Source organism: Alligator mississippiensis, chromosome 1 (assembly GCF_030867095.1).
Source record: "Alligator mississippiensis isolate rAllMis1 chromosome 1, rAllMis1, whole genome shotgun sequence".
Lineage (NCBI taxonomy): Eukaryota > Metazoa > Chordata > Crocodylia > Alligatoridae > Alligator > Alligator mississippiensis.
Window position 1 is genome coordinate 362,512,584 of NC_081824.1, and position 13,231 is coordinate 362,525,814.

General features: G+C 46.1%; 1 protein-coding gene across 2 annotated transcripts in view; it reads right to left on the minus strand.

The window, feature by feature from the left end:
* Positions 1-13,231, minus strand: part of ITGBL1 (integrin subunit beta like 1) — a 308,943-nt gene that overhangs the window by 181,446 nt on the left and 114,266 nt on the right. Inside the window, exon 1 of one of the 2 annotated variants that reach the window (XM_059721100.1) lies at positions 2,886-8,447. The exons of the other annotated variant lie outside the window; for it this stretch is intronic. The gene's annotated coding sequence lies outside the window, so the exon portion shown is untranslated. Of the gene's footprint in view, positions 1-2,885; positions 8,448-13,231 lie in introns of those variants that run through there. 2 annotated transcript variants of the gene reach the window in all.

The following is a 13,231-nucleotide window of genomic DNA, read 5'->3' on the forward strand; positions in this document are numbered from 1 at the left end:
GCAGTATAGACTTTTTTTTTTTTTTTTTACTAAACAATGCCATTGGTTAGCTTCCTTTGTTGACAGCAATGATTTGAAAGTTACTAGGGTGCAATGGAGAGGTATAAGGCAGAGGTGGGCAAGTGGAGCAAAGAGCCTACTACCTGGACTGTGGAGGTATTGGCCAGCAACCGAAAAGAAGGCCTCCACAATTCAGAAAAGAAATTCAAGCCTCAGCTTCTTTATTGGAAGGCCTCACCTGTGACCCAAGCATTCCACCACTGCAGTGGTCATAGCTCCTGAGCACAGCTTCCTTTGTGGCCAACAATGATTCTAAAGTTCCAAAGGTGCAACAGAGAGGTATACGGCAAAGGGCAAGTAGGGTAAAGAGCCTACTACCTGGATCATGGAGGTCTTGGCCAGCAACCAAGAAGAAGGCCTCTGCAGTTCAGAAAAGAAAATCAAACCTCAGCTTCCTTAGTGGAAGACCCCACCTACACCTTGAGCCCTCTGCAGCAAATAATAAAATGCACTTGCAGAACTTGTCCAGCTTGTGCTGATGCAGGACATGGCCAGTAACCAGGAGGAGGGCAAGAAGACTATACGAAGTGGGCCTGCAGAACTTGTGCAAATCAAGCTGATGCTTGGGCCAAAGCCAGTGAAGAAACCTCAGCTTCTGCCACTGCAGTAGTCACAGCTGAGGAGCACAGCTTGCTTTGTGGCCAGAAATTATTCAAAAGTTACAAGGGTCCAAAAGAGAGGGGTTGGTCAGCAACCAAGAAGAGAGCCTCCACATTTACGGCCAGCAACAATCCTCTAATTACAATTCCATAATACAGTCATTAGCAAAAAGGGCCAGCAACCAGGAGGAGAGCTAGAATAATGATATGGATCTGCAGAACTTGTGCAACTCTAACCATACTCAAGCTGATGCTTGGGCCAAAGCCTGTGAAGAAAGCCTCCACAATAAAAGTCATACACAAAAGAGAAGCCTCAGCAGTACCTGTGGCCAGCAACCAAAAGGAGGAAGTAATAAAAGTTCAGTAAGGGTAGTATGTAAAGCAGATGGGTATATATCTCTTCTCCACGGGAACAGAGGAACCTAGGGAGGAGCTTGAACCAGGAGGTGGGCATTTCTTCCTCCCACCTCCATGGGGAAAGAGGCAGGGAGAACGCATAATCACCTGCCTTACACTCAGTATCTGCTTTCTCATCATAAGGAATTGAACTGTAATTATAAGTCTATATAACATAAATCTATATCATACATTGCCTATACATATATATTAGGGCCGTGCAAAATTTCACCAGCTGTTTTGTTTCGACACTGTTTCGACTCATTTTGAGCTCAAAATGGCAAAATCTAAATGAAATGAAGGGCTTCAAAACAACCTTGAAACAAAACGAGGCCATTTGAAATGTTTTCAAAGTTTCAAAATGTTTTGAGTTTCAAAGCAGCCAGCCAGGTCGTGGGAGACAGGGAAGAACCAGGGCTGCACTCCCAGTGGCTCTACAGCCTCATGTGGCTCAGTCCGGCAGAGAGCACAGCCCTGGCTCTCCCTGCCTTCCCTGGCCAAGCTGTGCTCAGTGGGGCTGGCAGAGCCAATGGAAGCAGAGCACCAGCTCTGTCTGCCTCCTGCCACCAGGCCACACTCTGATTGGCTCCACCAGCCTCAGTCTGGTGGTGGAAGGTGGGCAGAGCTGGTATTGCGCTCTGCCTCCTGCCACCAGGCTGGGTTCCATGGGGCTGCAGGAAGCCCATGACAGTGCTGGGGAACTCAGCTGGAGTTCCCCAGCCCAATCGCAACACTAGGGAAGGGAACTCAGCCAGGCCGGGGAACTGGAGAAGTTCCCTTCCCCAGCCCAATCGCAGCCTGATCAAAATGTCAAAACAGCATTGAAACAGCAAAACTGTTTTGACAAAACGGAATGGAACAGTGCTTTTGAAATGAAACAAAACTCAAAACGAAACACTGTTCTGTTGAAACATCAAAACAGATGTCAAAGTGGAATGCTGCTGTTTTGTACAGCCCTGATATATACGGTGGAGGCCCAAGATGTGTGTGATGTGTGCAGGGTGATAAGGCAAATCTACCTGCTTTGAAATGCAGTGATAAGGAATTGAACTGTTACAATTATTATTGACCATTGATAAATCATCATTAATATTACTATTACTACCTACTCTTATTATTATAGATTCATAGATTCATAGATGTTAGGGTCGGAAGGGACCTCAATAGATCATCAAGTCCGACCCCCTGCATAAGCAGGAAAGAGTGCTGCGTCTAAATGACCCCAGCTAGATACTCGTCTAACCTCCTCTTGAAGACCCCCAGGGTAGGGGAGAGCACCACCTCCCTTGGGAGCCCGTTCCAGACCTTGGCCACTCGAACTGTGAAGAAGTTCTTCCTAATGTCCAGTCTAAATCTGCTCTCTGCTAGCTTGTGGCCATTGTTTCTTGTAACCCCCGGGGGCGCCTTGGTGAATAAATCCTCACTAATTCCCTTCTGTGCCCCCGTGATGAACTTATAGGCAGCCACAAGGTCGCCTCTCAACCTTCTCTTGCGGAGGCTGAAAAGGTCCAGTTTCTCTAGTCTCTCCTCGTAGGGCTTGGTCTGCAGGCCCTTGACCATACGAGTTGCCCTTCGCTGTACCCTCTCCAGGTTATCCGCATCCTTCTTGAAGTGTGGCGCCCAGAATTGCACACAGTGCTCCAACTGCGGTCTGACCAACGCCCTATAGAGGGGAAGTATCACCTCCCTGGACCTATTTGTCATGCATCTGCTGATTATATTACTACTGGAATTAATAATATTATTGACTCCTATTATTAGTATTACCTGTTATTATATTTTAAGTCTATATAAGTCAAGATGAAAGTCAACTATAATTATAATGCATACTATTTCAGTTGTTGAGAGAATCCTGAAGGAAGTGTTGTCATCCTCTTCATCTTTTCTTTCTTCCTTTCTCTTTCTGCCTCTTGTCACACCAACAGGGATCGATCATCCTGCAGCTAGCAGTGGAAGGGGATCTAAAACCGGGAGGGAGCATTGGAATTTATATTGGTGTCTCTTGTGCACCTCACGTACCTTCCTTCATGCTCATAAAATTCCACCAGCCCCATTTACAATAAATTTGAACTAAACAATGCATCCCCCACCAGAGATGACCCTATCAGGGTGCAGGGCAGTGGCATACTGACAGTGGCGGGCAGCGCAGCCATCCCAGCATGGATTGGAAGGGGGAGCCATTGGCAGGTACAAAGGGGGCACCACCACTCCATGATGCTGGCATCCCTCTCTTCCCCCATTGTTAAAACTGTCACAGAAGGTGTCTTGTCTGGGGTGCACATGGAAGCAAGGGCATCAGCACCCCGTGCTTGTCCCCTGGAGACCCAAGGTATGCTACTGGTGCAGGGCCTTGGGCAAATTAGCCGCCCCCCACACACAGAGCTGATCCCGCGTGCTGCGGCGGCTGTAGGGGAGGGGAGTTGGTGAGCATCTGGAAGCGAGGCCGGTGATGGCACTGAGGAGTCACCCCGTCTGCTCCGCCCATCTCTGCAGGGTCCCCAAAATGCTGTGCCTGGGATGCTTACTTGTATTTGCGCCTCCCTACAGACAACCCTGTCACACACATGGCACAGACAAGTGTCAGGTGTCACTTACCAAAGGTCACCATGTCCTCTTTCAAGTCGCATGTTGCAGAGGTGCAGGCATCAAATAGCACTCAAAGCTTCACTGCACCCCACTTGATCAGGCTGCAGTCTTCTTGAACCCTGGATTAGCATTGCTGTGCCCTCCAGGGGTAAGGCTCATGACTGGGATGAGTCCTTCTCTACCCCCGCTGTGCTGTCGTCCTGCACCCAGCTCAAACCTCCCTCATCAATACAGTGAACACGCACTGTGATCTCTGCTCCCCCAAGTTATAGCGCTTGAGCGAGGCAACCCTCCCACCCCACCAGCAGCCTCCTTGTGGTGTGGAAAAAACCCAGAAACTAAAAAAAGGCAGAAACATTTGCAAAGTCCCTGGGTTTGTGTGCAAGCAAATCAGCTCTTAAACCCCACACTGCCCCCCAACCCACACACAGCCTCGCTTTGGTGTTCCAAACAAAGGAGACAGTGCCTGGCACCTGGCTGGAAAAGAGCATAAAAAGAATCTAAAAAAAAAATGCATTTTCAAAGTTTCCATCTATGGAACATGCGAGGAAGGGTTGTGAAAGGTGTGTCAAAAAGCCTGGGAAGGCATGAGCCCCTGTGGGCAACTTGGCAAAGGGCTGGTGGCTTGCAAAAAAACAAGTCAGTTTGCTGGGGATTGACACACCAGCCTTTGCCAACCCCTCCCCCCCAGCACCATGCAGCAAGTGGCAGGAAAAACAGAGAGAAATGAACCCAAACAATGAACGAAATCAACCTTCACAACCAAGCAGTGTAAGGGGTGGATACAGAGGCAGACACAGGAAGCCAGGAAACCATGAGGTTTTATTGTTTGCAACATACTATTATAGTTACTTGTGCTTCTTTGTCTTCACCCCACCATGACCCTGAACTGCCGCTGTCTCCCTGAAATGCAGTGGTGCACTCCTGGCCCTACTGGCAGTCATACAGCCCTCCTGTGACCCCACTGAGTTAGGGGGAACAGGGTCAGCTGTAATTCTCTGCTTGTCTTGGACCGACTTTTCCCTTTTGGGTGTCGTACCCATTTATTTAGGTACTACTGCACACTCTGAAAGGCATCATTGAAAGTGTCCTGTGACCTCTGTAATTCAACATGGGACTTATCAACCACGTCTTTCAAAATTCCGCATGGTGTCTTGCACTTCCTTGAGGACTGCATCCTCCTTACACAGCAAATCATGGGCTTCATCCTGCCAGGCATCTGTGCATTCTGCTCTGGCTAGTGAGGAGTCCACCAAAACCACAAGTGAGGTTTCACAGGACTGTCTTTGCTTGCTGTGAAAATCTCTGCAGCGCTCTACTGTAGTGCAAGTGGGGCACCATTCTGAGCAGCCATGGGTTGTAGTGGATGATTAACAAATAAAAAAAATCAATGGCTGCATTCCCTTCAAGAGAAGGAAAGTACCCACCCCCACCATGCAGTGCACAAAATGCTGGCAGGCACAGAAACAGACCCTGCAACAGTGGGGCACCACTCGTATTGCCCAAAACTTATGAGTACTCGCTTCAGAAACAGGTCCATGGATGCCACTGTTTGTGCTAGCTGCAAAAATTAATTAAAGCAAAGAATTAGTTTGGCGTCTGTTGTTACATTATGAGCTATCAAACCCATCATGCACCACCATCAAAAGAACATGGCAACCCAACTACAGCAACACATGAATTTATCCCCCTCTCCCTAGCCCCCCCAAGCCCACCTGGGGGTTGCCTAGCAGTGGCAAGAGGCACATTATGAGACACTTACCAGGTCCAGTATGTTCTTGGGTCTTGGTAACAGTAGATGATGTATTGGCCGCATGAGTTTCTTCTTGACCCTCCACCTCCTCTGCTTCATCATCTGTGCTACTCCATGGAATGGAGGGGCTAAGTGGCATTAAGTGTAATGTGACCAAGGTTCTTCCTCCCACTCATGGTCATCGGGAGCAGGGAGTAGTCTTCATACAGCTGAGACATGTTCATGGTTTCACCCTCAAGAGGGACTGCTGCAACCTCCTCCTGCCCAACCCCAGTGCTGAAAGTCTCCATAACCAGGTTGTTGCCCATATCCTTAGAAAGAATGATGGACAGCTTGTCATAGAAGGGGGCAATTGTGTGACCTGCCCCAGAACAAGAGTTTGCATCTTTGGCTTTGTAAAATGCAAGACTTGATCTTGCACCAGACCTGGGTCAGGTCATGATTGTGCCCTCTTGCCTGCATGCCTTTTCTGATCTCTACATAAACAGGCTTATTCCTCCTACTTTCCATCCTGTCTATGATCCTTTGCTCTGACCAAATATCGATTAAGTCCTCCAGTTCTTCCCAGGTCCAGTTGGGTCCACTGACATTGGAGGTGTCAGTGTCCTGAGGCATCAGCTCCATACTGCTTACCTTGTCTTTATGAGACATGGCAAAGCAGTTCGTAGTCAACAACACAAGCAATTTGTGAAAAAGGGCTGGCAAATTTTTTGCAGGGATGCCTTTATGCTCAGGCTGTGCTTGTGTGAGGGTCTGGGAAAATTCCAAGAATTGTGAAGTCATTACCTGTAAGTGTCAAAACACCCAAAGGTGACAAAGCACGCAGTTTAACAACAAAAAAGACCTGGTGATAGGGTAAATAAGGCCATTGTAGTTTGGGATGACTGCTCAATGGCCCAGAATGTTGCAAAAATTGATACCTACCTGCCTGCTTGTGCAAAATAAATTTATTACAGAAGCACAGCCTATTTCCCCTAAAGTGGCAAAAGTTTTGAGTAGCCTACATTATCAGGAGTGGAGTAAGTGAAACATTTTTTGTTTGCATGCTTGATTACATCAGAACACCAGTGGCTGCTAAGTTCAGGATGTAAGGATGTGCAAAAGCCACAATGCCCCAGGGTGCTGGGGTAAAGTGTTGAAAAAGCAGCTACACCAAGCTCCAGACCACACAACACCCTACAGTCCCTTCCCCCTGCTTGGTGCAGATGGGTGAAAAGCTGCTGCTGACGGAGAAGGGCAAAATGGAGAAAGAGGACAAAATGATGGAGAACAATGCAGTGGACAGTCCTCCAACATGGAGAATATGGAGAACATGGGTGAGCAGGAAGAGGAGGAGGTGGCAGTACTGCTCCTTCAAATGCTGTTTACCTGGGAATTACTGCTGGAACTCTTGAGAAGGATAGGAACTGTGCTACAGTGTTCAGTGGCAAGTTGTGTTCCTGGTTTAACAGCATTAATGACAAGAAGAAGGTGCTACAGGTACCCAGAGGACTTGGAATACACAGAGGAAAGAGAAGAAGTGGAATTTGATCGGGCTCTGTTGAAAAACCTGAGGAGGACCAGAATCTGCATGGTGTGGGCCGGCAAGAGCAGTTTGTATTGGTGGGAGCAAATCGTGCTGACAACTTGGAATGACCAGCAGTGGCTGGAGATGTTCTGAATGACAAGAAAGACATTCTATCATATTGTCTTGATGCTGGGGCCCCACATTGCAAGGCAGGACACTAACATGTGTCAGGCCATCCCACCAGACAAAAGGGTTGCAATGGCCATCATGAAACTAGCCAGCCCATCCTGTCTCTGCTCCAACATGAACCAGTTTGATGTGACTGCCTGTACAGTCAGGCTGGCAACTCATGAGGTATGCCAGCTGCTTAAGGAGATCACTGCAAATAAAATTATCTGCCTGGTGAATCTGCAGCAAGACATAAATGGCTTTAATAAGAAGGGGGTCCCAAAAAGTGTGGGGGCTTTAGACAGCACTCACATCCCAGTGCTGCGCTCTGTGGGAAGTGGGAGGACTCCCCCACAGGAAAGGATATGCCTCCATGATCCTGCAAGCCATGGTGGACCACCAGGGCTAGTTCATGAATATTATTTCTACTGGGTGGGTTAGCAGCATGCATGATACATGCATGTTCAGAAATTCCCCTCTGCCTGGCCTCGTGGAGAAAGGGCACTATGCACCCGGTGTGAAGGAAACTGATCCGCAGTGTCACCATTCCCCAGGTTATATTAGCGGATGCTGCCTACCCCATAAAGCCCTGGCTCATGAAGTCTTATGGAGGGAGCATCACCGACCCACAGAAGCATGTTTTTAACTACCATCTGAGCAGTTGCAGAATGGCCATGGAATGTGCGTTTGGCTGACTGAAAGGACAATGGAGGGCACTTATGTGTCAACTCAAAATGGAGCAAGAAAATATCACGCCCTTTGTAGTAGCAGTCTGCATGCTGCATAATACCTGTGAGAGCCATGGAGAGGTTTTCAAGGAGTCATGGGAAAAAGAAGTGCAACAGGCAGTGGCCAAACAACAGAGACATGTCTGGGTAGCAGCAGCAGCACAGGGACTGAGGCAATATTCTCAAGGAGAGGCTGGTCGGGCAGCCCTTGTGCATGATTATCTGGCAGGATATATTGCTGACAACAACACCTAGGAATGCTTTGTTTTCTCTTGGTTATGTTAAAATAAATTAATTTACATGTAAATTACTTTACATTTAATTTACTTTAAATCTGTGCCTGTCTACAGGGGAGTGCAGTGCTGTGGACAGGGGGTGGAAGGGAGGATGGTCAGGGGAAGGGGGAGGAAATCTGGACTGGGTTAGGGGTTTGCTGCTTCCAGACTGTGAGTGGTTTGGTGGGGGGGCATATGCACTGTCACCCACATCTGAATGAGCCTCCTCCCATGTGGGTGAGAAGGTTAACTATAGTTTTTGGTGGGCTAGGCAGGGGGTGGGGGGGATAGGACCAAGCTGAACAGCAACCACATTTTCAAAAACATTCCAAAAACATTTATAAAACAATTCATAACACACCTCCAAAAGCCATACATGGCACTATACAAACAGATTGACGGTGTACCTGGGCAGGGAACAGGAGGGTTCCAGTGGGAGCCCCCAATGGAAACTGTATGAAGATCAATGAGCTCAGGAATGCTGGGAAATGTAGTCCAAAAAAAAAAAAGCCAGAAGAGCTCACCACCACCCACATCGACAACAGCAATCGCCAATCAACCAGGCAGCAACAGACACCCACCCGCCCACCTGCTACTCTAAACCCTGAATATTTTATGATATCATAGCAGTTATCATAGCAGCTATAGTAAATGAAAGAAAAAACATATATTTGTAACATGGTGGGATGGGAAGGGAAAGGAATGGGAGGGAAGGATTCAAGCAGCTTGTCTTTGGGATTGAGGTGGGATCTTCGGGATCGTATACTGATGGAGAGAGACCAGACTGACCAAGCATAGGCGGGTGCAAGTGACAAGGATTTTGGGGTGACCATGACCATGTGCAGGGGAGACTCCCAGTGAGAGTCTGGGGGCGGGGACTGGGGAGCCCGAGTGGTTTACATGCACCTCCTGCTGTAAAACATTAGGAAAGACATTACAGGGGGGTAAATTGGTACCTGACTCTCCCTACTGAAATGTCTGGGGAATGACACACAAGGCTTAACTCGCTCAAAAGCACCATTCGTGTGAACACGAATGTTGTGTCATGCAAACAAAAATGCACCACACCAAAAAAAAGATGTGTTAACATTTTCAGGCACTCTATGTTAATGCCCATGTCATCTACACACACCCTGTGATTCTATGGAACCTCTGGGGAGTAATGAATTTCTTGTGTAGTTTTAGAAAGCAAAAATTAAAAGATATATTGTTACCTCAGTTATTTAATGTATATAATGATAGTAAAACCCAATCTATATTAACAACCATTTTATGGAAAGCAATTATTCTTATAATTCTTAAACCAGGCAAAGATTCTATAAATTGTTCTAACGCAAGACCAGTTTCTTTAATGAATGTAGACAACAAAATTCTAGCTAAAAATTATCATACTGATTGGAGCAGATCCTTGTTAAGTTAATTGTAAAAAATCAAGTAGTATTTATCAAAAAAGGTATGGTTCAGATAATGTACAAGAGGTTATTGATATAGCAGCAGCAGTACAAAATTCCAAAGCCCCTAAGGCTCTTTTAGCATTTGATGCAGAGAAGGCTTTTGACTGTGCTTCTTAAATGTACCTTTTTTCATTATAAAAGATGGGCTTTGGTAAAGAATTCATAAGGCAGATACAGCTGATATGTTTCCTGATCCATATGCATTGCAAAGGAGGACTCAGCAAGGTTCTCCGTTATTTCTCCTTCTGTTTAATTTAGCACTGGAAACATTGGCACAGCCATAAGGGAAAAGGGTGATATAAAAGGCATTAAGTAGGACACAGTGGGCACATCTACATGTGTGCTTTACTGCGGAGTTGACTAATTAGCTGCACAGTAAAAAGTGTCACGGTCTAACCATGTGCCCCTATTAGGGTGCAGTAAACTAAGTAACTCTGCTACCTGACAGCTGACCCTGCACTGTAGCACACTTTTGCCCCAGCCAGACCCTCCGCTGCCCAATGCTGCCACTCAGAGCCTGAGGCTGACCCTTGGCCCCCTGCTCCAAGTCAGCTGCTCCCAGGTGCACCCAGGACCACCCCAGCTTGTATTGCTGCAGTCCTGGGCACGTATGAGGCCTCTATGCCCAAGGGCAGCTGACTCCGGTGTGAACTGCAGCTCAGTTTATTCAGGTACATTTATTGCTCATGTAGGTGTGCCCAGTGAACGCACGATCTTACTGTATACAGACGATGCACTAATACTTTTGTCACAGCCTGAGAGAGATCAGTTTCTGCCTTCTCATCATTAACCAGCAATTGTAGCAATCTACTGGATTATAAGAATTTGATGCGCTAAATCAAGAATTACTTAGACTAAATAATAGCCTTTTTACGGTAAGGGTGACCAGAATCTGGAATAGTTGCAGTCCCCAACCTTGGAAGTCTTCAAGAGGAGACTGGACAGACACCTTGCTGGGATCATTTGATCTCAGCAGTATTCCTGCCCAGTTGGACTCGGTCTTTCAAAGTCCCTTCCAACCCTTAATTTCTATGATTCTATGAATTATACCAGCATGCATATGTTTGGTAAATGGCAAGTGTCAACAGCAACCCAAACAACTAACTTAATGAATATTAAAAGACCCAAGAATAGCACTGTTATTGACTACCAAAACTTTACAAAGATTCTCAGACTTGTGTTATGGGATTTGAACAACTGGAATAGTTTGGCAATATCCTTGTGGAGGTGTGTTACTATTTTAAAAATAAATGTCTTACCTCACCTAATTTATTACATAACCTACCAGTTGTAATCCCCCAATCCTACTTTGTTAAAATCAACTGAACGTAGGGAGAGGATAAAAGGGTTTAATTTTTATTAAGAAAAGTTGCAACTACAAATTGAAATGGGTGGCTTTTATCTTCCAAACCTTTAACGATATCACAATGCCTTCTTAGTAAGTCAGGTTATGTAATGGATGTTGATACACTCAATAACTCTCCTGTATGGGTGAAAACTAAACAGGCATTTATGTTTACCTTTCCATTATCAACTGTCAAACTCAATTTATCACTGTCTTTCTAACTCTCTGATGGTTGTAATTTTTACAGCAGGACAAGCTTGGAAAATATGGCGAACTTATTGAAGTTTCAGCCTTTGTTACACTGGGACAATCATTTTTTGAACTATAGATCCCACAAACTGATGTGGAGAAAGTGGATGGATAAGGGTATTGTGCATATAGAAGAGCTACTAGTAGGAAATTGTATTAAATCCTTTAAAAAGGGGGCCAGATTAGAGCTCTGGGCCCAAGCCAGTCCCAATCAGAGAATCAAGGCAATTCATCCCTTGAGGCTGCAGGGAAACAGATGCTACCTGCAGTGAGCCTGGATCAGTGCCCTGAGCCCACCTGTTCCTAGAAGGGCAATCAGAGCAGCCAGTCCCCTGAGGCCACAGGCGACAGGCCCCAAACTCTGCATCCTTTAAAGGCTAGCCCCAGCCTGAAGTGCTCTGTCCGGACAACAATGTAGGTATTTGTTCCTGAGCTTTGTGTACTTCTTCGCTTTACATATAAGATCTCTGGCGTGACTCTGGCTTGGCTCCTGATTCCAGTTGTGACTCCTAATAAATCCTGACCCTGGCTCTGACTCAGTTCTGGTAAATAGTGACTCTGGATTTGGCTCCCAATATTAGTTATGACTTCTGACAAATGCTAACCCTGGCTTTAGCTTCTGATTCCAGCATATCTTGATCATGGCTATGGCTCCTGATTCACGTTCTGACTCCTGGCATCTCTGGACCCTCAGCTTCCTAAGAACCCAGCCCTGGACTTTGCCTGTGTGTCAGATGACCATCCACAATGACCCACACCTCTCTCTCTCTAACACATTTTCTGAGTTATGCAAATTTGACCTTCCGGAAACAGCTGAATGGCAATATATGCGATCCTATCAAGTTCAGACTCAGGATTTAGGTGTAGCAAATACTCCAGATTCTTTTCTTCTCTAAATCTGCTTCTCTTCCCCCTTCTGTGCCATAACTCCATGAATATATAATGTCACATAACAGACCTGATGCAGACAATTTAAGACTGAAGTAAAACGAAGACTTAAGTATCCAGACAGAACCCCACTGAAAATCAGCAATTCACAATATTGAAACAGTGACAGTTGATATTGGACTTTGTCTTATACAACAAAATATTTTTTTTTATCTGCACTGGGCTCCCTCTAAACTTAAAGGATTAAATATACTGCCAGTAGATACATGCTAGAGATGGAGGTGTACCAACCCCACAGTCCCAGAAACTGGCACAAGAAGCAAGAGGGAGTTCCCATTTTTATATAGAAAATCTTAGGGGTTAGGATCATAAGCCAACAGACCAAAGGGAGGGAACAGGAAAAAAGTAAAGAAAAATCAACACTATGGTAACATACACTCAGAACATTAATCCCCGCACTGCCACCCCTCACCCCCCCCCCCCCCCCACACACCTCTAGAGGTGTCCCCAAACAAGATTTAATCCCTACAGTGCTCAAACAGGAGCCTGCAGCTAAGGTTGTATGAAACAGCACCGTTTCATTTCAACTTCAATTTTGCCATTTCATTTCATTGTTGCATTTAGCTTCATTTCGAAGCATTGTTCTGTTTCATTTCATTAAAACTGTTTCGCTTTTTTGATGCATTTTGACGTTTCGCCCATAGGCTATAATAGGGAATCATAAAAATGCCTAAACCTTTGTCATTTCTTTCCTGATTTGAATGCAAATTGCTGGGATGGTAGCCCCTTCTCCGGTCATGAAACCTGCCAAGTTTCAAGGAGATAGGTGCACAGATTTCTGGGAAACTGCACCTCAAACAGTTAAGAGAAAAACTCGTATCACTTGCTGGCAGCCTCCTGTCATCCTGTGTGTAGATCTGGGGTCCCACACCCTCAGGAGGGCTGTGGGGCTGTGCCAGACTCCTCCTGGGGGATGCGGGCCCTAGGATCTGTGCGCAGGATGAAAATGAAAACAGCTGCTGGGACTGGCGCTGAAGCCAAGCAAGCCCAGATTTGAAACTCGAAATGTTTCAAAACTTTTGAAACGTTTCAAGTGCCCTCATTTCATTCCAAAGCTGTTTTGAAGCCTTTTTGTTTCATTTCAATTTCACTGTTTTGAGTTCAAAATGCATTGAAACAGCTTCAAAATGAAACACCCAGTGAAATTTCGCACAACCCTACCT